Here is a 24,914-nt window from a genome sequence, read left to right as displayed (position 1 = left end):
TGCTTAAAATTTCTTGGAATAAAAAGTTATATAATGGAATTTATCATCTTTTTCAATTTGTGACAAAATGACACCTATAGCAAAGTCCAATGCATTTTTTTTTATAAAAAATGTCTTAAAAAATTGACGCAATATAAAATTGAAGTAAAAATAAATATTATCATCAATACTTCAAAACATTCTTTTTTTTCTTTGCTCTATTCCAGTTTGTCTTTATAGAGTAAAGATATTCCTTCTTTTTTTGCATGCATAAAAGCTTCCATACCTACTATGAGTGTAAAATTCAATCCTCAATCCAAATTACAAGATGGCCTCAATTAATAGTTTCTTATAATTGATGGTGTAAAGTAGAAGTAGCAAAAATAAGAACAAAAGAAGTACAACACAAAAAAACAAGTGAAATAAGTACAATCAAGCAATTGTATACTATAAAATTAGTCATAGTTTGTTCATTAAATTTTTATTTAACGAAAAATAAAAGATAAAAAAAAAAAAAAATGTATTTTTAGAAATATAATTATTTTATCTTTTTAGTGGTATAAGAAACATATAAATCAAAATTACTATGAATAATTTATGAAGGTTTAAAAATAATAAGTAAATAAATAAATAATTAAATAAATAATTTTTATCTCAAGGATAACTTGCTTAAGAGATCAAGAGTTCAAGCCTCACCAAAGCTCACAAGTAGTGTATATGGATGTCTAAGAGAGGCCATAAGGCTTTACTCTTATCCTCCTAACTACCTTCAAGGTGCTACAACCCATATGGGACTTGGGCACCTCCCTTCTTACAAGAACTATATTAGCTGCTGGTCCTCCTATTTTCTACTAGTAAAACAGATATTTTTGCATTTTCGACTCCACCATGGTGTTTAAAAACACCTTATTAGCCTAAGGACTTCGTGTGGCCTTCAAATCTTGCTCCATTTCTTTATAATAGCTCCCAAAGTAGTGAAATTTATTTTTACCAAAGTCTTAGAAATTACTCTAAAACTTTCTAAAAAATTCTATATAAATTATAAATAAATTATAAAAATTCTTATAATAGTTTTATAATACTAGTATTAGTTTAAGATTATAATTTGATATCTTAATGATTTTTTATAGTAATAAAATTAATTTAAATTTACTATAATTCTACTTTTTATATAAATAGCTAAAAAGATATGAGGTTCTTTTTCATGCTTCTTCTAACTATTAACTAATATTTATATTTTTTTATAAATAATATATATATATAGGAAGCCAATATAAATATTGACTTTAATAAATAATCCTTAATATTCAATAATAAGTAAAAAATACTAAATAAACTAAGATAATTACCTCCAAGACTTACTAAGATTCCAATTTTACAACTAACATTCTAATTTTTTATTTTTCTTAGGATTTCTATATTATTTGCCATATATTGTGGTTTTAAGTACTCTAAATACATCTTTTTATCCTAAAACAAGTAATGAGTCAATTTAATGATTCATACCTACCAATAAAGATTTGGATGTATTAAAATTATATATTTTTACTTGACTAATGGAATTTTGGATTAAACTATAAAAATATTAAGATTACAAAAAATCTAATCAATTTGACGACAGTATTTTTTTAATCAAAATAATATTAAAATAATCAAATTATAATATCTTTTTATATTAAATATTACTATACTATTATAATCTTTAATTACTACATTTAAAAGAATAGCGTCTTGGATAATATCTCTAGAAGGCAACAAACAACCATCTATAACTTCTATATATACAAATTTAGTTTTCGTAATTAATGATATCTCTTGTTTTTTAACAAAGTCTTATCTAAAAAAATAAATTAAGGCTCTTGAATCTAGTAAGACTAAGTCTTTGTGATTTTTTGGTCCTAAATAAACTTCTATTGTGAAATAAGGTGAGAGATATGATAAGAGAATAAAACTTTTACTAGGAGTTCTATAAGATTCTAACTATATGGTCCCTATTATAGCTGGAGAAATTTGTATTTTAACATATTGACATCTTTGGCAACCATGCTCTTCATTTTGTGATTATGTTACTGTTTTGAACAATGTTGAGCAATGTGCTTGGATTTTCCATAATATAGGCATAAATCTTTTTAATTACAATAATTTTTTTTTATTATTAGTAAGAATTTTAAAATATATTGTGTCAATTTGCATAGACTTTGAACTAGACAAGTAAGCTTTTAAAATCTTAGAAGGTATTGCTATAACTTGACTTTTATTTTTCAAATCAAATCTTTATTCTTGACATCTTTTAAAGAATCAATTATTACATACAATGGCTTAAAAAATAAATTGCTTTAATGAATATGCTCTTAGTATTTTCAATAATAAATCTTTGATATCATCTTTGAATCTGTATCGAAATTGATTGATAAAGGCTTTGTCAGTTCAATCCATGTTGCAAGTAAGATTTTGGAATTTAGTAGCATATATGGTTACTAAATGTGATATCTATCGAAATAATATAAAATTGGTCTTTGCTACCTTTTTTCAATCATTTTTTTTAAATATAGCTATAAATACTTTTAAGAATAAATTAAAATTATAGAGCAATTGTAAATTTTTTTCCATCAAAGGTAAAAATCAAAAGATAGTATTTTTCAATAGAACTATGTCTATCAATCCAACTTAAGTATATCCATTAAGATATTGAAAAAGATGCAATCTTAAATAGAGCTTAACTTATTACAAAAATCCTTGAAATTTTGATCTTCTTCCATCAAACTTCTTAGGCATACTAATCCTTGCTTCTTATGTGTTTGTAGAAGCAAGACTCATAACCAAATACATAAATTTTTTATTCTTAGAATGTTAACAAGCTTGTAAAGATTTGTAATAGTTAAAAATTTATTTTTACTTTTATTAAAAGTAGCATCTATTATCTTTTTTTTATAGATAACTCAAATAAATTAAAAAAAAAAAATTATATGAAAATAATCTGCAACCTTTAATATAATATAAAAATTTTCATAAAGAAAGATAATTCACTCTCTTTAAAGAAAAAAATTAGTGTTAAAAAAACTAAAATATTTATTTAAAGGTGGATAGTCTGCAACCTTTAAAACATAACAATAAAAGTGGGATAATTCACTCACTTCTAAAACAAGACAAGAATAATAAGTTAATATTCTTATCAAATTATCAAAAAAAGAAATCCTTAATATACTCTTGTGTTACTCAAAAGGACTAAAAAATCATCCTAAGATGATATAGTATTAAACTAGAATGGCTATTTCTAAAGACAAGAAAATGAGAGTCTTGAAATAAGTCTAAAAACTACAAAAGCATTGATAAGAGCAAAGAAGACTTCATTCTTGCCTCTATATATACTATCTAACTAAGAGCTTTATGGAAATATTCTATAGGATCTCTAAAACGTGTTGACTTTATGAGACATGTATTTTAACTTGCAACACAAGTTTTCTATATGTGTACCACATAGTTAGCTTATTTTACAAGCTACCAATATGTGTAGTATGTGGTTAACTTGTTGATCAAGTTTTCAACTTATTAGTCAACTACAAATACATATAAAGTCAAAGTAGCATCCATCAAGCTTTTAAGAAGCTATCTTAGAAGATAGTAAAAGATAATAGTATTAATAACTTATCTAAGATAATAGTATCTTATTTTTACTTTAATATTCATACTTTTTTTTATTAATCGAAGGCTTTTAAATCTAATGCCTTGGTTGACTTTTGGTGCCTACTTTTTATTAGTACTTTTATTAGCAAATAAATATGCATTTCTTTTATTGTATAATACTTCATATTAATCACTTCTATTTCAATATTTTTTTATGTAGTGATGTTGAATGTCAATGTACTTGATTCTTGAGTGATGCTTTGAATTCTTTATAAAAATAAGATATCCTTGATTCTTATACTTTATTAGAGTTGCTTCCAATTACACAAGTCCAATGTCTTTTAAAATTTTTCTTAGCCAAATTGCCTCCATTGCACCATGACTTACTGCCATATATTCTATCTCCATTGTTGATCTTTGTAAGTCTCACCAATTCATCTTAATTAGAGGATTGATGAAAACTATATTTTTAAGTCATTTTATTATAAAAATATTGAGATTAAAGATTTTTTTTACTATTTAATTATTTATTAGAAATTAGAAGTATTCATGGATATAAAAGACTTCTTTAAAGAAAAGTCATAAAAATAGAATCTTAATAAGTCTTAGAAGTAATTATCTTAATTAATTTTATATTTTTATTTATTTTTAAGTATTAAATATTAATTATTGAGACCAATGACTTTATTGGCTTCTTATCTATAATTATTACTTATAAAAATCCTATCAATGATTAATTAGTAGTTAAAAGAAGTATAAAAAGAATTTCATATTTTTTAATTAATTATATAGAAAATAGGATTTTTTTAGTAGATGTCAATTGATTTTATTACTATAAAAAATCATCAAAATAATAAATTATAGTCTTAAATATATTTTATTATTAAAAAAAATATTATGTAATTTTTTAGAATTTATTTAGAATTTATTTAGAAATTTTTAGAAATTTTTATAGAAGATTTTAAGACCTTGATAAAATTAAGTTTTACCACCTTAGAAGCCATTATAAAGAAATGAAGCAAGATTTGAAGGCTAATAAAAGATTTTTAGGCTAATTGGATATTTTTAAATACCATAATAAAGTCAAAAATATAAAAAAAAAAAAAGAATTTTACTAATAGAAAATAGGAGGACCAATAGCTAGTCTGATCCTTATAAAAAAGAAAGTGCATAAGTTTCATATGAGTTGTAGCACCTTAGATATAGATAGAAAGATAAGACTAAGACATTGTGGCCTCTCTTAACAATCTATATATATTACTTCTGAGCCCTAGTGTGGCTTGAATTGTTGATCTTTTAAAACAAGTTATGCTTGATGTAATAATTATTCACTTAATTTTTCTATTATTTACCTTCTATTTTTAATCTATCATAACTTACTTACAAAAATATGATTTACATATTTTTTATGTCATTGAAAAGATAAAAGAATTACATATTTTAAAATATATTTTTTATTTTTTTATTTTTACTTTTATTGAATAAAAATCTCTTAAATAGATTGAGACTAGTTTTGTAGTATATAATTATTTGATTATATTTATTTACTTATTTTATATTTTTTTTCTTTTTTTCTTATTTTTACTACTTCTACTTCATACCATTAATTACAAACAACTCTTAATTGAGGCTATCTTATAATTTAGGTAGAAGAAGAAATTTATCCTCACAACTTTGCAATTGATGATTGTTTCTTACAATTCCATGGGATTGCTCCCACTCATACAAAGAATACATATCTCATTGTTGACTTTCTATTATTTATATCTCCAGCCGAATTTACATCATAATAACCTTTGATATATGTTGACTAACAATACTCATTACATATGCAAGATCCATCTTTGTGCCAACTATTGCATATATAAATGAGCTTATTGCTACTTTGTATGGAAATTCCTTCATTTTACATTTAACTTCAGCAAATTCTTCATCTTTGAGCTTTATCAACTTCAAATTACTCTCCAAAAGTGTTCCAATAGGCTTGTACTCTTTTATATTAAATCGTTTCAATATCTCTTCAAAATACTTATTTTAATTTATTATAATACTTTTATTATCATGATATTTTACAGATTCCACTCCTAAATAATAATAAAGCTCTTCTAAGCCATTCATTTCATATTTTTTTTTCTAACTTTGCCTTCAATCAATCCATCTTCTTTATGGTAATTTTTCAATATGACTAAATCATTAATATAGATGATGATAATCAATATGAATTCATTTGATTGCATCACTTACAAAAAATAATTAGCCTTATTCCTTAAAAATCCTTCATTCACAAAGAATATGTCAATACATGAGTATCATACCCTAAGTAATTTTTTTAGTCAATAAAAAGATTTCTTCAACTTAGAAACAAGGTGTTATTTGCTTTCTTCAATAATCCTTAAGGTTGATCTAGTAGATAATGTCTTCTAATTTTTTATTTAAGAAAGCCATCTTCATATCTATTTGATGCATCTCAAAGTCCATTCATGCCCCAATTGCCACAATAGTTTTAATAGTGGTGAATTTAGCCACTAGAGCAAATATCTCATTGAAATAAATACTAATAACTTGCTAATAGCCTTTGGAAATTAATCTTACTTTATATTTCATAACTTTGCCTCTTGTAGCTTTTTTTATTCTAAATACCTACTTACAACCAATTGAAGATTGATTTACTGGAAGTTCAATCAATTCCTATATTCCATTGTCTATGAGTGATTTGTATTCTTTTTTTATTACCTTTTCTTACTTCATAGCATTTTTGGACCTTATTGCATCATACAAATTCAATAAAATATCAAGAAATTCAATATTGGCATGTTCTTCACTTACTTGAAAAAAAATGTGGTTTTTTCATTATTTACCACATTATCTTTTTTCTTTCAAAGGATATTTCTTTTTATTTGAAGAAGATTCATCTTGTTGCACTCCATATTTTCTTTTAAGCTTCTCTCCCTTTAAAGCTTGTCTTTTTTTACTAAAATATTAGTACTCCTCATCATCATCATCTTCAACATTTTTATTATTAGACTTAAGAATTATAAAGGCTTTCTTTTTTTTCTTTATCACTTTACTTTCATTCACACCTCCACTATCTTCATTGTCATCATCTTATTCTTTTTTCTTTATTAAATTTAAAGATGTATTTATAAATACACCACTATTCTTACTTAGATATATTTTTAAGTCCTCACAAGCACTCTTATGCTCCAAAAATTCAACATCACAACTTTAAATAATCTTCTTGGTATCCAAATACATTAGCCTATATGCCTTGATACCTTCACAATATCCAACAAATATACATTTTGTATCTTTTGTATCAAGTTTGGACCTCATACAACCTAACACTTTTAGATAAATAATGCATCCAAAAGTCTTTATGTATAAAACATAAATTTTTTTCCCACCTATACTTTTTTTGAAGTCACTGATGTGAGTGCACTTGTAAGGCATCTATTTCTTATATATACCATATTCACTATGGCTTTTGTCCAAAATTCATACCTAAGGTATTGAGCATGTAGCATACTATCATGAACATATACATTTACTCTAATAGTTATTTATATGATTAGGTAGAAGTAGATAAATATAGATTAATTCCATAAAAACTTCTAGAATAGCTTCTTAGAAGCTTCATAGATGCGGTTTTGAAATTAAATGTGTTTGTAGGTTGGAAACTTGGCCAACAAGTTAACCATATATTTGTAGCTTGTGGAATAAGTTAATTCTATGTAATAGCTTGTAGAAGAAGCTAATTATATTGCACAGATATAGATAACTTGCCTTGCAAGTTAAAAAATATGGCTAACAAAGTCAATACATGTTGGAGATCCTATAGAATATTGGCATGTAGCTTCTAGTATGGAGACAAGAGTGAAGCCTTTTTTATTCTTATCAATGTGTTTCTAATCTTTAATCTTGTTCCAAGTCTTTCTAATCTTCTTGTTTTTGGCAATAGCTATTCTAGTTCAATATTATATCATCTTTGACTGACTTTTTAGTTCCTTTCAATGATACATGAATGTATTAATGATTTTCTTTTCTTGAGATTTAATTCCTTGAAATTTTGATAAGACTGCTAACCTATTGTTTCTATCTTTTTTTAGAAATGAGTGGATTACTTCACTTCTATTATTGTATTTTGAAGCTTGTAGACTATCCATCTTTAAACAAAAATCTTATTTTTTAATATTGATCTTTTTTTTTAAAGATGGTACATTACCTCATTTGTAAAAATTTTTATTACAGGGTGTTGATTATCCTCCTCTATTTTAACTTTTTGAATTTATTTGAGTTGTCTATGGAAGAAAAGATTATGGATGCTACTTTTAATAAAAGTGGGAATAGATTTGTAACTATTGAAGAATTTTATGAACTTGTCAATACTCTAAGAGTAGAAATCTCATGTATTTCCAACATAAATCATTGTCAAGGACAAAGACTCGATGAGGGAAAATATACACAAAAAGGCTATCTCGATATAATAAGTCAAAATATGAACAAGTATGTATATTAAAAGGAAACTGGAATGGCTATTGCCACAAGACAAGAAACTAAAGACTCTTGAACCTAGACTAGGAGCAAGAAAAGAGTTGACAAGAGTGAAGAAGCCTTCACTCTTGTCTCTATATATACTATCTAACTAGAGGCTACATGGCGACGTTCTATAGGACCTCCAATATGTGTTGACTTTGTAGGACACATGCCTTGACTTACAAGGCAAGTTTTTCTACGTGTGGGCCACATAGTTACCTTGATCTTCAAGCTAACAACATGTGTGGCACATGGCCAACTTGTTGACCACGTTTCTAATCCAAATAGTCAATTAAAGACACCTATGAAGTCAAAGCAGCGTCTAGAAAATTTCTAGGAAGCTTCTATATTAAATATTATAGAATTAACTTACTTTTATCTACTTTTACTTACTTCTACCTATTTCTATATGTAATTATTAGCTTACATGATTATGGCCGTGACATTACCCCCCCTTCTAGAGACGAGTTCCACGAGGAGCGGTCATCATATGTTGAGGAAATCTATGATGCGACGAATTGTATTCGCCACATACTCTGATCTCTGTTCTCTTCGAAGATGATTGATAGGGCCTCTCAACCATCGGTAGTGTCCCATACCAGGGCGGAAAGACCACCCAATTATTTGATCATTGTTGAGGCCTTCGTAACTTCCTTCGAATAGAATATTTGGAACACCATCAGGAGTTGTTCCTACCTCTAGCAAAATCACCAAACATCGGGAGTCCCTTCCCAAATCGTGATACCAAACGCGTTGTATCTCACCATCTATTCGAGGAAGAACATGTCATTCTTGAAGATCTTCATCTCGATTGCGTCGTCTTGAAGGTTGTGACAATCGTAATGTCTCGTCCGGTAGGTCAGCAAACGAAGGTTCTTGAGTTGAATCCGCTGGTTGTTGCCTCTCCATCTAATTAGCGTCACAAATGCAAAGAAGTTACAAACAAGGATAGAAAATTGAATGTTATCTTGCCTCAATCTTGTCTCTTTTATAAGAGAGATTTTCATCTTGGTTTTGATGGATGTCGTTGATGAAAAACTTTGACTTTAGTTGATGCATTTGTTAGATTCCTGGATGGCTCCCATGTGCGTTCACTAATATCATATCCGCGCCAATGAACAAGATATTCCAGCTTATTTCGGTGCCGCCTCGAGTCTAATATCTCTTCCACCTCAAATTCTTTATTATTATCTACTTCTGTAGGAGGCGGTGGCATTTGTCTTCTTCCTTGTATATCCACTATCTTATATGGTTCAAGAAGAGACACGTGGAATACAAGATGGATCTTCATTGACTCCGGTAGATGTAACCGATATGCAACTGTGTTGATCTGTTCAGAAACAGAAAAGGGGCCAAGCCTACGATAGTCCAACTTGTCACAAGGTCGAGTAGTCTTGATATTGCGACAAAGTAGCCATACCTTATCACCCACGTTGAGCTGTGGTTGCTCCTTATGATATAGATCTGCGTTTATCTTTTGTCGTTCTTGAGCTTCCTTCAATTGCGTCTTCATTATTGCATGTAACTCTGACAACCGATTTGCCATATCTTCTGCTGCAGGATTATCAACTTTTGAAAAGTCAAAAGTATCAAGTCACGGATGATAGCCATAATTGGCAAAGAAAGGTGTTTGTTGCGTGGAAGAATGTACCGTATTATTATAAGCAAACTCTGCCAATGGCAGAAGGGTTGTGCAATCATCTTGTTGATAGTTGATAGTACACCTTAAATATTACTCCAAGACTTGGTTTACGCGCTCTGTTTGTCCATCAGTTTGAGGATGGAAAGCCGAAGATAGTTTTATGTCCACTTTTAAAATCTTGAAAAGGGTCCTCCAGAATCTTAACACAAATTGAGTTCCCCTATCCGATATGATATCTTTAGGTAATCCATGATAGCGATAGATATTATCAATGAAAAGCTTAGCTGTTTCTTCACCTGTGATAGATTTTGTACATGGCACAAAATGTGCCATCTTGGTGAAACGATCTACTATCACAAATATAGAATCATAAGATCTTGAGCTTGGAAGATCTGTGATGAAATCCATAGAAACAGAAGACCATGGTTGTTCTGGTATAGGTAATGGCTGAAGAAGTCCGTAAGGTCGATGACGAGGAATTTTTGATCTTGAACAAATATCACAAGATTGTACAAAGACTTTGACTGGCTTCCACATTTGTGGCCACCAAAAATCTCTTGATATGAGTTCCAAAGTCTTATTATATCCAAAGTGCCCTGCTGCTGGAAAGTCATGACGTGCTTGAAGAACACGTAAACGTGCTTCTCCTTCTGGAACATATAGGCGTCCTTCAAAATATAATAGTTTATTCTTGAACTCGAACTTAGAAGGACCATGAGACTTGAAAGAATTATTCTCGATATCATGAACAAGAGGGTTTGAGGACATACTGGACTGGATTTGCTTGAGAAAAGTTGAATCAATAGTCAATGTTGATTTCATTGCTCGGAGATGAAATTGCTCTGGTTTCAAGAGGGCCGTTCTTTGTTGCTCAAAAGCTGCATCTCCTTCTTTTGGTGCAAAATAAAAACGTCTAGATAGGGCATCGAACAAACCTTGTTGTTTTCCTGGCCGATAAGTGATAATGAACTCGAATCTTGACAAAGACATACTCCAACAAGCTTGACGACGATTCAATACGCGTGTTGACATGAAATACTCGAGGTTCTTGTGATTTGTATATACAGTGACTGGACTAGAAGCGCCTTCTAGATAATGACGCCATTCTTGAAAGGAATCCACGATCGCAAGAAGTTCTTTATCATGGATCTCATAATTGATCTCGGCTGCTGAGAATTTTCTTGAATGAAAAGCTATCGAATGAAGTTTGTCATCTGTTCCCATTTGTGATAAAACTGCACCCAAGGCAAAATCTAATGCATCTGTTTCTATAAAAAATGCCTTGGAAAAGTCAACACGATATAAGATTGGTGCAAAGACAAACGATGTCTTCAAGGCTTCAAATGCTGCTTCCGCTTCTTGATTCCATTGAAATTTATCTTTACTAGTCAAGCGTGTAAGTGGAGCTGCAACTCGTGAGAAATCTTTGATGAAGATCCGATAGTAATTGGCAAATCCCAAGAAACATTGAACATCTCTTACTGTCCTTGGAATCTTCCAATCCACGATTGTTTGGACTTTCTTAGAATCCATCATGAGACCATCATTTGAAATGATGTATCCTAAAAAGTCAACTTGAGTAGTGTGAAATACACACTTTTCCATCTTGGCGTACAATCTTGCATCTCTAAGTTTTTGTAATACTTGACGAACATGTATTTCATGTTCTTTGACGTTCTTGGAATAGATCAGGATATCGTCTAGATAGCAGACGACAAAATTGTCTAAGAATTCACGAAATACATCATTCATGAGATGTTGAAAAGCAGCTGGTGCATTTGTGAGTCCAAAGGGCATGACATTATATTCGAAATGTCCATACCTGGTTCGAAACGCAGTCTTCCATTCATCTCCTTCTTTGATCCGTACTAGATTATATGCTCCTCTTAGATCTATTTTTGTATAGATCTTAGCTTGATTCAATTGGTCAAAGAGTCCTGATATCAAAGGTAATGGATACCTGTTCTTGATTGTGATCTTATTGAGTCCTCGATAATCAACACACATTCATAAAGATCCATCTTTTTTCTTTACGAATAGAATTGGAGCTCCTGCTGGAGATTTTGAATGGCGTATGAAATTCTTCGCTAAATTCTCGTCAATATATGTCTTGAGTTCAGCCAACTCATCTTGCGATAAACTATAAATTGGTCTAAATGGTGGCTGAGTTCCTTCCTTGAGTTCGATTGAACAATCATATGGGCGATGCTCAAAAAGAATATCTGCATTCTTTTTCTCAAAAACGTCTTGATACTCCTGATATTGACTTGGAATGCCACTTGAAGTCTTTACGTTTTCAAAAATAGGTGCAGTATAAATAGCAAAAGTTGATCCTTCTTTTGCTGCGTGTATAAATGCTTTTGCACCTATCAGTACGGGTTTTACTATACTAGACTTATAATTTTTTACTTGGTTGGTAGAACTATTAATAACGCTCTAGGAAAAATCAAGTTTACGCGAATTCCAATCTATTCGAGGGTTATATTTTTTTAGCTAGGATAAACCTAAAATAACTGGATTGGACGGGGATTTAATTATGTTAAAAGCTATGTAGCTATCATGACCGTCTATTATTACTTTTATAGGATGAGTTTCATGAGTGACATCTCCAGAAGACAAGGGACGACCATCTATGACTTCTACATGTACTGGTTTAGGTTTCTGTACAAAAGGTATTTTACAACTTTTAACAAATTGTTCATCTAAAAAACATGCTGAGGCTCCCGAATCTAATAAAACAGAGGCTTTGTAATTCTTAGGTCCTAAATATAAGTCTATTATAAAACAAGGAGAGGGTTCTGAGGAGAGGATAGGACCTTCATTAGGAATTGTACAAGGTTCCAACTGCACGGTCCCTATTGTAGCTGGACGAATCCGTTTTTCGACATGTTGTCTTCTTTGACCGTCGTACCCCTCATTTTATAGTTGCGTCATTTTTTTGGACAATGTTGAGCAGTATACTTAGGTTCTCCGCAATATAAACATAATCCTTCTTGACGACGACGAATCTTTTCTTGCTCAGTTAGAGGTTTAAAACGTACCGCGTCAATTTGCATGTCTTCTACTTTCGAATGTACGTTTGGCAAAGATGTTGATGTTGCCATTGAGTAATAACGTTGAGGTTCCTGTGAATGATTTTCGGATCGAAATTCGAAAAGTCGATTATCACATTTTACCACAAAATCGATTGCTTGATTCAAAGTTTGAGGATCAGGTAAGTTGAGCATCAATTTCTTTACTTCGTATTGCAATCCATAAAGAAATTGACTGATAAGTGCAGCATCATCCCACTTGATGTCAATTGCAAGTTGTCGAAATTGTGAAGTATACACTGTTACAGAGCGATTTCTTTGTCGCAGAATTCGGATCTTATTTGTTGCAACACGAGTTGCATCGTGTTCATCATACATAGATCGAAACTCCGCCAAAAAAGCTTCTAAATTGTCCAATACTGGATTTTGTTGTTCAAGAAAAGACGAAAACCATGATAATGCAGAACCAGAAAGTAGAGTGCCAATAAACCTGACTTGTGATCCTGGAGTTGGATAGCTTTGCGGTTGAAGTTCAATTGCCAATTGTACTTGATTGATGAACCCTCGAAACTTTGATCTCGTACCATCAAATTTCTCGGGTAAGGCAATTCTTGGTTCTCTAGTGCTTACAGGGTGTTGTACAATTGGAGAAGGAACATGATTTGTTGTAGATGTTGAAGCAGCTCCAATCATCTCTATATCCCCACTTTCTGCTATTCTTGTTCTTTCTTATGTTGGTGAATTGAGTTGATGCATCGCAAGCATTAACTCCCTCATTTGCTCTTGCATTTGTGCCATTGCACTCTTCATTTCAACAAGCTCTACTATAATGACACTAAGAAGAAAAATTTGTTTGATACTGCTCAAGACAAAAGAAAAAAAAAGACTTGATAACAAAGAAGATACTAAGAACAATATCAGTTTAGAAGTGGGTAATCCGCAAACTTCTAATACGCTTATGTCTTGTCAAGAAAAAGGGGTAATCCACTCTTACTCAAGAAAAACAAAGCTCTGATATTGTAAGTGTACTCTTGTCAATCTGTCAACGACAAAGACTCGATGAGTGAAAATATACACAAAAAGGCTATCTCGATATAATAAGTCAAAATATGAACAAGTATGTATATTAAAAGGAAACTGAAATGGCTATTGCCACAAGACAAGAAACTAAAGACTCTTGAACCTGGACTAGGAGCAAGAAAAGAGTTGACAATAGTGAAGAAGCCTTCACTCTTGTCTCTATATATACTATCTAACTAGAGGCTACATGGCGACGTTCTATAGGACCTCCAATATGTGTTGACTTTGTAGGACACATGCCTTGACTTACAAGGCAAGTTTTTCTACGTGTGGGCCACATAGTTACCTTGATCTTCAAGCTAACAACATGTGTGGCACATGGCTAACTTGTTGACCACGTTTCTAATCCAAAAAGTCAATTAAAGACACCTATGAAGTCAAAGCAGCGTCTAGAAAGTTTCTAGGAAGCTTCTATATTAAATATTATAGAATTAACTTACTTTTATCTACTTTTACTTACTTCTACCTATTTTTATATGTAATTATTAGCTTACATGATTATGGCCGTGACAATCATAGAAGTACTATGCCTATGCCTATGCCTATGCCTATAGAAGAAGGTCAAAGTCTATAGCAAGAAATTGTGTGGTTGAAAGAAATAAGTAGATTGACCTCATAACCAAATCTAAGGGATTTTGCTTCTACAAGTATAATGGAGACAAGGATTAATATGCTTAAGAATTTTGATGGAACAAGATTAAAATTTCAAGGATTTTTGTAACAAATTAAGCTCTATCTAAGGTTGCATCTTTTTTAATACTCTGATGGATTTATTCAAGTCCAATTCAGAGGCGCACTTCTATCAGGAAGTACTTTCTCTTAGTTTGTATCTTTAATAGAAAAATATTTGTAACTCTTTTATGATTTGAATTCATTTTTAGAAGTATTAATGGCTAAATTTAGAAAAAGTGATTAAGTAAGAATAGCAAAGACCAAGCTCTTATTTTTATGGCAAGGATCACAGTCAGCCACCATATGTGCTGCTAAATTCTAAAATCTTGTTTGCAACATGGATTGGAATGAAAAAGTCCTTATCAAATAATTTTCATGTGAATTGAAGGATAGTGTCAAAGACTTCTTATTGACAATCCTAAAAGTAGAATCTTTAGAATAATTCATTGTTTAAGCCATTGCATATAACAATTGATTATTTAAAAGATGTTAAGAATAAAGATTTGATTGAAGAGCAATAAATAAAATAATGATGGTAGCTCCTAAATTTTTAGAAACTTATTCATCAAGGCAAAAACCAATACAAATTAATATGGTATATTTTAAATCCCTCACCAAGTAGAAAAAGAATCAATAATGTCAAGAGGGCTTATGCTTATATTATGGAGAAGCTAAACATACTTCTCAACATTATCTAAAGAAACAATGCAATTACAAAATGAAAAGCATGATTGCCAAAAAAAATAATGTATGAAAAAATGAGTTGCTTTAGTTACAACAAGAATTAAGCGACTAGAATCATTTGCAATATCTAACAAAGGTCTTATTTTCTCTTTAGATCCCTCACTTTGTTTCACAATAGAAGTCTATTTAGGAATAAAAAATCACAAAGTCTTAGCCTTGTTGGATTTAAGAACCTCAGTCTATTTTATAGATGAAGACTTTGTCAAAAAATAAGATCTATTTTTAGTTAAGAAAATCAAATTTGTTCATGTAAAAGTAATAGATAGACATTCATTATCTTTTCATGATTTGATACATGAAACTATTCTTATAGAAGTAGCAACTAGTAGTTACAATATTTTAATAATATTTAATGTGATTAAATCTCTTTTAATTCAATTATTTTGAAATTATTGTAGCTAAAAAGATATAACCTTTAGATAGATTAGATTTCTAGTAATTTTGATTATTTTCATAGTTTAGCCCAAGGTCTTCATAGACAAGTAGAAATTCATAAGTTTAGTATATCTAAACTATTATTGGTAGGTGCAAGAGGTTTCATGCATGCCAAAAATGAAGGACTATCATTTGCTATATATGCCACATCCATTGCTGATGGTAAGAAGATATTAAGTGATATTCTTAGCCAGTATTAAGATTTCTAGGATGTTTTTGAAAAGAAAAATGAAAATATTTTTCCAAGACATTGTACTTTTGATTATTCTATCAATCTTCAAGAAAAAATTCAACCACCATTCAAACCAATCTATAGCCTATTATAAAATAAATTAGCTATATAAAAAGAATATTGATAAGAACTTGGCTAAGAACTTTATATGCTATTTTAAATCTCCAACTAGGGCTCCTATCTTATTTGTGAAGAAAAAAAGTAGATCTCTGTAGATGTGTGTAGATTATTGAGGACTTAATAAGATCACCATCAAGAATAGGTATCTTCTATTTTTGATTTCAAGATTTTTTGAACAACTAAATCAAGCAAAGATCTATACAAAAATAGATCTACAATGAACATATAACCTAGTCTACATCAAAAAAAAAAGTTGAATGAGAGATTGCTTTGTAAACTAGGTATGGACATTTTGAATATAATAACATGCATTTTGGATTCACAAATGCACCAACTACTTTTCAACATATAATGAATGATATTTTTTGTAATTTTTTTGTTGATTTTCTCATCTATTATTTAAACAACATTTTAATATATTTTAAGAATATAAAAGAGTATAAATTTTATATTCATTGTATGTTATAAAAACTAAAAAATATAGGATTATATTCAAAGATGAAAAAGTGTATATTCTACACTACTCAAGTTGATTTTTTGATGTACATCATTTCCAATAAAGGCCTTATGATGGATCCAAAGAAAGTCCAAACTATCATAGATTGGAAGATTCCAAGAATACTAAGAGATGTGCAATGCTTTTTCAGCTTTGCTCATTATTACCAAATCTTTATCAAAAACTCTTTTCAAATTATAGCTTTATTTATACGTTTGACTTGTAAAGACAAATTTGAATGGAATAAAGAAGCCGAAGTATTATTTGTTGCTTTGAAGAAGGAATTTACTTTTACACCAACTTTGTATTACATTGACTTTTTAAAGGTATTTTTTATGGAAATAGATGCATTAGACTTTGCCTTGAGTATAATATTGTTACAAATAGAAATAAATGACAAATTCCATCTAGTAGCTTTTCATTTGAGGAAATTTTCAGCAACAAAAATTAATTATGAGATCTACGACAAAGAACTTCTTGTAATTGTGGATTCATTTCAAGAATGGCATCATTATTAAGAAGGTATTTTAAGTCTAATTATAGTATATATAGATCACAAGAACCTCAAGTATTTCATATTTGTATATATTTTGAATCATAGCCAAGACTGTTGGAGCATGTCATCATCAACATTTGATTTCAAAATCACATATCGACCTAAAAAATAATAAGGTTTATTAGATGTTCTTTCTAGACGCTCTTATCTTATACCAAAAGAAGATGTATCTTTTGATTAACAGAGAATAATCCTCTTCAAGCCAAAACATTTTCATCTTCAAGCAATGAAATCAATATTGATTGTTGATTTAACCATTGTCAAATAAATCCAATCAAGTATGTCCTCTGATCCTCTTGTTCATGATATCAAGAATCTTTCTTCTAAGTCTCACAATATGTGAGCCCACAAATTCATCTTAATTGGTAGATTAATCAAAAATATAGTTTTAATTCATTCAATTATACAAACATTAAGATTAGAAAGTCTTTTTGACTTTTTAAGTATTTATTATAATTTAAAAGTATTTATAAGTTATAAAAGTCTTATTAAAAGAAAAAGTATATAAATGGAGTCTTAGTAAGTCTTGGAGGCAATTATCTTAGTTAGATCACTATTTTTTATTATTAAGTATTAAGAGTTAATTATTGAGACTAATGTCTCTATTGGCTCTCTATTTATATTTATTACTTATAAAATCCTATCAAAGATTAATTAGTAGTTAAAAAAAAAGCATAAAAAAGAACTTCATGTCTTTTTAATTAATTATATAAAAAATAGGATTTTTAATGGATTTAAATTTATTTTATTACTATAAAAATAAACAAAATAAAAAAATATAATTTTATAAGGATATTAGTATTACAAAAATATTATAGGATTTTTTTAGAATTTTTTTAGAATTTTTTATGAATTTACACTCACAATATGATATTAATGAATGCACATGGGAGCTATCAAAGAATCTTGAAAATGCAACAAAGAAGGTTGAAGCCTTTCATTGATAAAATCCATCAAAACTAAAATGAAAAATTACAAGATCCGTTAAAGATGATGAGCGCTCCTTATGGAACTTGTCCCTAGAAGGGCATGTAATATCATGGACATATGTATTTATTTTAATAGTTACTTATATGATTAAGTAGTAGTGATTAAATATAAATTAATTTCATAAAGACTTCTAAAATAGCTTTTTAGAAGCTTCATACATACGGTTTTGTCTTTAAACGTATTTGTAGGTTGGAAATTTGGCCAACAACTTAACCACATGTTGGTAGCTTATAGAACAAATTAACTCCGTGTAATACCTTATGAAACAAGCTAACTATATGGCGCATACATAGATAACTTGCCTTACAAGTTAAGACATGTAACTAACAAAGTCAACACATGTTGGAAATCCTATATAATATTGTCACATACCTCCTAGTTAGAGAATATATATAGAGACATGAATGTAGTCTTCTTCATTCTTGTCAATACCTTTTTAGTTCTTAGTCTTGTTCCAAGACTTTCTAGTCTTCTTGTTTTTAGCAATAGACATTTTAATTCAATATTATGCCATCTATGAGTGAATTTTTTGTTATTTTTAGTAATACATGAATGTATTAAAGATTTTTTTTTTCAAGATTAATATTCTTAATACGTATTTCTTATCATTTCTAAAATGCTTTAATTTTCTCTTTTAGCAACTCTATTCTATTGTCAACTATAAAGAATGGAAGTTTATCTTACAATACCTAGATTTTTCAAGAAATCATCAAAATATTTTGATAAATATTGACATCTATTATCAATACACAACATCTTAATTTTTCACTTACATTTCTTTTTCACTAGTACCTTAAATTCTTTAAATCTTGAAAAGTACTCATTCTTAGATTTCAAGATGAAAATCCATATCTTTCTTGAAAAATCATCAATGAATGTGATAAAGTATCTTACTCCTCCAATTGATGGCATCTTCATAGATCCACAAATATCTAAATGCACAATCTCTAACAGCATACTTATGCATTGTCATATTACATGGTTTTCTATTTGAGAATACACCAGGTATTTATTTATAGAGAATTTGCTTTTAACTTATTAGCCAAGCTCTAATAAGTTAATTAATCTTTAAAATAGAAGATACATAAATACTACAATATCAAAAAGATATTGTACTAATAAAATCTTTTATATTTAAGAAGGTTTGTATATAAGGCTTTCTAAAATATCTAAAAAAATTCTAACATCCTTGACTATACCAAATCATAACTAATCATTTGCTAGTAAGTTAGATTCTCAATAATTTCAAAGGAAATCCATAATCTCCTCTCAAAAGCTTATCTTTATATCAAAATTTAACCATAGCTCTATATATCTATCTTCAAGATATATATAAAGTCTTGACTTCTAAAATCTCTTTACTTTTTATAAAATATTCAAATTATTATAAAATCCTTTCAAAACATAATATTCTTACAAAAGTTTTCTTCTTTCCAAATTTCAAAAATTCATATCTCTTCATCCAAACATTCAATTTTTTTCAAATTCACAAATATTATAGAATTTATTCTTAAAATTTACTTCAAAAAAATTCAATTATAAATTTTCTATGAATTATCTAGCATCTTAAAATCCCTAGCAGATGCTCTAAAATCCTAATTCACAAGCACTCGAGTACTATTTTCTTTATATTTTACAAATCTAAAATCTAAATGCTACAAAACTTATGTATAAAATTTAGTAACATAAAAGTATATATTATTAGAAAATTTTAGCCTAAATCTTGTCAAAATGCACATGATATAGTTCAAAATACAACCACTAGTAATTTGGATCACTTATTACTCTTTAGATTCCAAGCATTGACTTCAACTTCTAACATCTCCTTCATCCTAGCTTAGAATTCATCAAGCAATATGCATTAAATTTTGCTAAGAAAGTGCTCTCTCCAACTCTAATTGCTGATCCTTAATTGCTTTCTGTACGCATGCATTATATCCAAAAGAATGACAATAGATACAAAATCAACACCTTGACTTCGAGAGCCTATATTTCTTTCATAAAAACTCCAAATGACTCAAAATTTGCACCAAAACCATAGCCAAAAATCTGAACTTGCCGATTTTAGCTTCTGATGTTCAAATCTTTTGAAAAGACCAACTCTAATCCCTAGTATGGCCTCAGGCAGCCTCCTTGAAGTCCATTGGTTATGATTTTTGACCAATAGGAATAGAGATTTATATCATCCATCTCCATTCATTCATATGGATATCCTAACTATCTTTTTAGCTACCAAAACTCCTCTTCAATCCCTTTTCATATAAGATTGACATATTATATGCCTTAAACCCCAAATTAAAGAACCAAAATAAAACTTTAAGGATCACCAATGTCTAACAAATGTGACTCTAAATATATAAAGTTATTACCAATAAAACCAACTTCAAAAGTCACTATCAAAAAAAAACAAAGTTCTATAAATTCTAATAGAAGCTCTTTTAAAAAACCTCTTTTTGAGATAGTAATCTATTCACATCCTATAATTAATAAAAATCTATTAATATGGCTTTCACCATGTTGTCTAGTATATTGTGTATTAAATATATAAACACATTATTTTCACATGGTAGCCAAATTATTATACAACAATGTATTATAACTCCACTTAAAAATGAAAACTTTTTTTTTTTTTAGATAAAAAATTTATAAATAAGAAGCATGGTATTATTATATGATCATCTAAGATTCAAGTCATTTACTATAGATTGAAGTTTCTTCATGCTCTTGGCATTCAAATGACTAAGATGTTAATGTCAAATTTTAAATTTATCTTAATCATGTGGAAACTCAACAAATATGGCTACTTCAATTCCATTCACCTTCTTATACTTAATAAAGTAGAAGTTTTCATCTCTAAAGTCCTTGGAAATGTCATTTCTACTCAATGTCTTTACAAAGCATCCATTGTTATCAAATTGCACCATATAAAACTATTTTATTCATTTAAAAGAGGTTTTTCTTGATCTTGGATATATGTAAGATATCCTTTAATCCAATTTTTTTAGGTTTTCCTCTCACAACCATCTCTACTACAATGGAGCCCATTCCAATAGTTAATATCTTACCATTGTCTCCCATAAAAATATTTGTTACTAGAATTTCTTCTTAAGTATCAAATAAATTCATTAGTGGCATCCAAATCAATAATCTACTTAGATATGGCAGCTATAGAAATGCCTTTACTTGCCATCAATATAAAATCATCTCCTCAAAATTATTCACGTATATTGTTGGCACTTTTTGTATCTTTTTTTTTTTATCTTGTAGCAATTTCATGAAAAATGATATGATTTTTTATAAATTAAGAAAATTCTTATATTGCCATGTTGATTAGAATAATTTTCTTTGCCTTATCTTTAAAAGAAAATCGAATCTTTAATTTAAGAATCTTTTTCTCTTTTTTTATTCACCTCATGGACAAGTCTTGCCATCACATAGTCCATTGTAAGTTTTTTTAATTTGATGGATTCTAATACCACAATGAAGTAGTTATAGGACTCAAAAAAAAGCTTATAAGCAAGGTCATGACAATATCACCCTCTTCTAAAGGCTTTTCAATAATTTCTAGTTGATTTACAAGAGCCTTTATCTTACTGATATGAACCATGAAGTCTTCACCTTCTACTATCTTGTAATTAAAGAATTTTTTTTCTCATGAAGATGATGTTGGATAAGTTCTTGCTCTCATATATGTAGTAAAGAATCTTTTATGCTTCCACTAGCCCTTTGCAAGAGATAATGTGAAAAAAATTGCTTCATCCAAATTGGTGGCAATTATGCCAAAAGCCTTCTTTTCACGTCTTTTTAAGTCTTTCTTTTCCTTAGCATTTGCATGTATGCTTAGAGGCTCTTTACTTTCATCTATAATGTTCTAAAGGTCCAAAGATGCCAACAAAAGCTCAATTTTGACCTTCTAATTGTAAAAATTGTCTCTTCTAAATTTTTCAATTACTGTCAAATCTTCAAGTTTTTTAAAAGCCATGTTTCAAAAGAGTTCTATTAAAAAATATCAAAAAAAAAGTTTCTATGTGCTCAAAATGACCAAAAAAATTTTAAACTAGCAAAATCTTAGAATGCCTTTTTTTAAATAATGGAGTATTTATTTCACTCAAAACACTCTTAATTCAAGTTTTGAAGATTCTAAAAAGTATGTATATTCTAATAAACTTTATTATCAAGATCTTTTATTCTTTCAAATCAATTATTTTATGATACATATAAGGTAAGTGAAATAACTTCAACAATATAAAAAAATATTATCAAAGTCATTCTTAAATTTACAATCTTAGGAGTTAAGAATCCACAAAAAAATATTAGAAATCTATAAGATTAAAATAAATACCTCTTCTTGCTAAAACAAAAGTTTAGATCTTACAAATCCTAATATCAACAAACACCATAAGAACTATTTCACACAAATACAACCAGTAGAAAATAACATCAATTTACTTGAATGGCACAATAAAGTGTGTGTAGGCCCATATCCTATTGAAGAAATATAATAATTAAGACTCAAGTGACTAGAAATCAAAAATTTTGCACACAAAAGAAGTGTGGAATGAGATACCTCTCTCTTCCGTCACCCTTGTGAATCATCAAATTAATTCACTGATCATTTTAGAATAAAAGAATGCATGTAGAGTGCCAAAATTACAATTTTTAGATGAAGATGTTCTTAAAAGATGTTAAATGAAGGAGAATAAATATAAGTAGAGAAGAAATGGAGTTTTCGTAAGTCTTCAAGGTAATTATTTTAGTTGATTTAGGATTTTTACTTATTATTGAGTAGTGAGTATTAGTTATTAAGATCAATATCTATATTGATCTTTTTTTTATATGTATTACTTATAAAAAAAAATATAAATATTAGTTAATAGTTAGAAGAAGCTTGAAAAAGAACCTCATGTTTTTTTAATTATTTATATAAAAAATAAGATTTATAGTAGATTTAAATTTATTTTATTACTATTAAAATTATCAAAGTAAGAAATTATAGCTTCAAATTTTTTTTAATACTATAAAAATATTATAAGAATTTTTAAATTTTATTTAAAAGTTTTGAGGAATTTTTAGAATAATTTCTAAGACTTTGGTAAAAATGAGTTTTATTACTTTAGAAGCCATTATGAAGAAATGGAGTAAGATTTGAAGGCCACATTGAATTCATAGGCTAATTGGATGTTTTTAAATACCATGGTGAAGTCAAAAATATAAAATTATTGGTTTTACTAGTAGAAAGTAGGAAGACCATCAACTAGTATAGTCCTTGTAAGAAGGGAGGTGCACAAGTTCCATATGGTTTGTAGCACTTTGAAGATAGTTAGGAAGATAAGACTTAGGCCTCGTGGCCTCTCTTGGCAACCCATATACACTACTTGTGAGCCTTAGTGAGGCTAGAACTCCTAATCTCTTAAGCAAGTTATCCTTGAAATAAAAATTATTTACTTATTATTTTTCAAACCTTCATAACTTACTCATAGTAAGTCAGATTTACATGTTTCTTATACCATTGGAAAGAAATATATATATATATATATATATATATATATATATATATATATATATATATATATATATTTATAAAAATATATTTTTATTTTTATTTTTTATTTTTTATTGGATAAAAACTTAGTGAATAGATTATGATTAGTTTTGTAGTGTACAATTGTTTGATTGCACTTATTCTACTTGTTTTGTGTTTTGCTTCTTTTGCTCTTGTTCTAATTCTTGCTACTTTCACTTCACACCACCCATTACAAGCAACTCTTAATTGATGCCATCTTGTAATTCAATTAAAGAGTGAATTTTACACTCACAATCCTTTACTTATAGAAGAAGTTTATATTTATTGTAATTAAACTTCATCTATAATCATCTTCATCTATCTTTGCTTCATCCGATTAAATCTTAGATCCCTATTAATTTAGTTGCCACTTAAAACCTTAGCCACCATAATAATAACTTACCTTCACTCTTTTACTACCCTTTGATTATTAGCAACTTGCTTAAGATAATAGTATCTTATTCTTACTTTAACAAGAAAGCATCTTTAAATTTAATCCTCTATTATTTATTTCTTATAAAAATCTCTACAAATATAAATTTTGTTTAAATGGTTTTAAATATGTTAATTTTTTATTAATTTTTTATTAATATAATATATTTATAAATATTAAAAATATATATATTTTAATGATATATTATACTTAATAATATCTAAATATATAATTTATTTTTCTATCGTAGATAAAAAGATTACAATCCATGAATCCATAGTTGTTACCTTTAAACTTATCTTTTAATTTCTTCATCTTAAAATAATTTCTATTAATATAATATTTTATTTAATAATTAGATAATTTTTAATATTAAAATATTTATTTAAAATAAATTAATATGAAATAAAATTAAATTATTAATTTGAGACTTTTTATATTATGCTTGATGCTTTTGTGGCTTTGTTTTAACATTACATAATAAAAATTTAGGTTTTAATATAGATAGTTTCTAAAGATATAATCAAACTATCATCAAAATCTATAAATTTATTATTAATTACATTATTACATCTGAAATAATTATCTTATTTATAATAAAAACTTGGCTTTTAAAGACCTTTATAATATTTATTTATAGAATCATTTGTTTACATTCTTTTATTGTGGATGTAAAAATATTATATTGTATAAAAAATATATTATAGATACTCTTATTTTTAAAGAAATTATAAATTTTTATCTTAATTTTTTGGTTCTTAGTATGAAAAAAAATGTGTACAA

This window comes from Physcomitrium patens, chromosome 13 (assembly GCF_059467195.1).
Source record: "Physcomitrium patens ecotype Gransden chromosome 13, ASM5946719v1, whole genome shotgun sequence".
NCBI lineage: Eukaryota > Viridiplantae > Streptophyta > Bryopsida > Funariales > Funariaceae > Physcomitrium > Physcomitrium patens.
The sequence above is the reverse complement of the archived record's forward strand: the minus strand, read 5'-3'. Positions refer to the sequence as shown.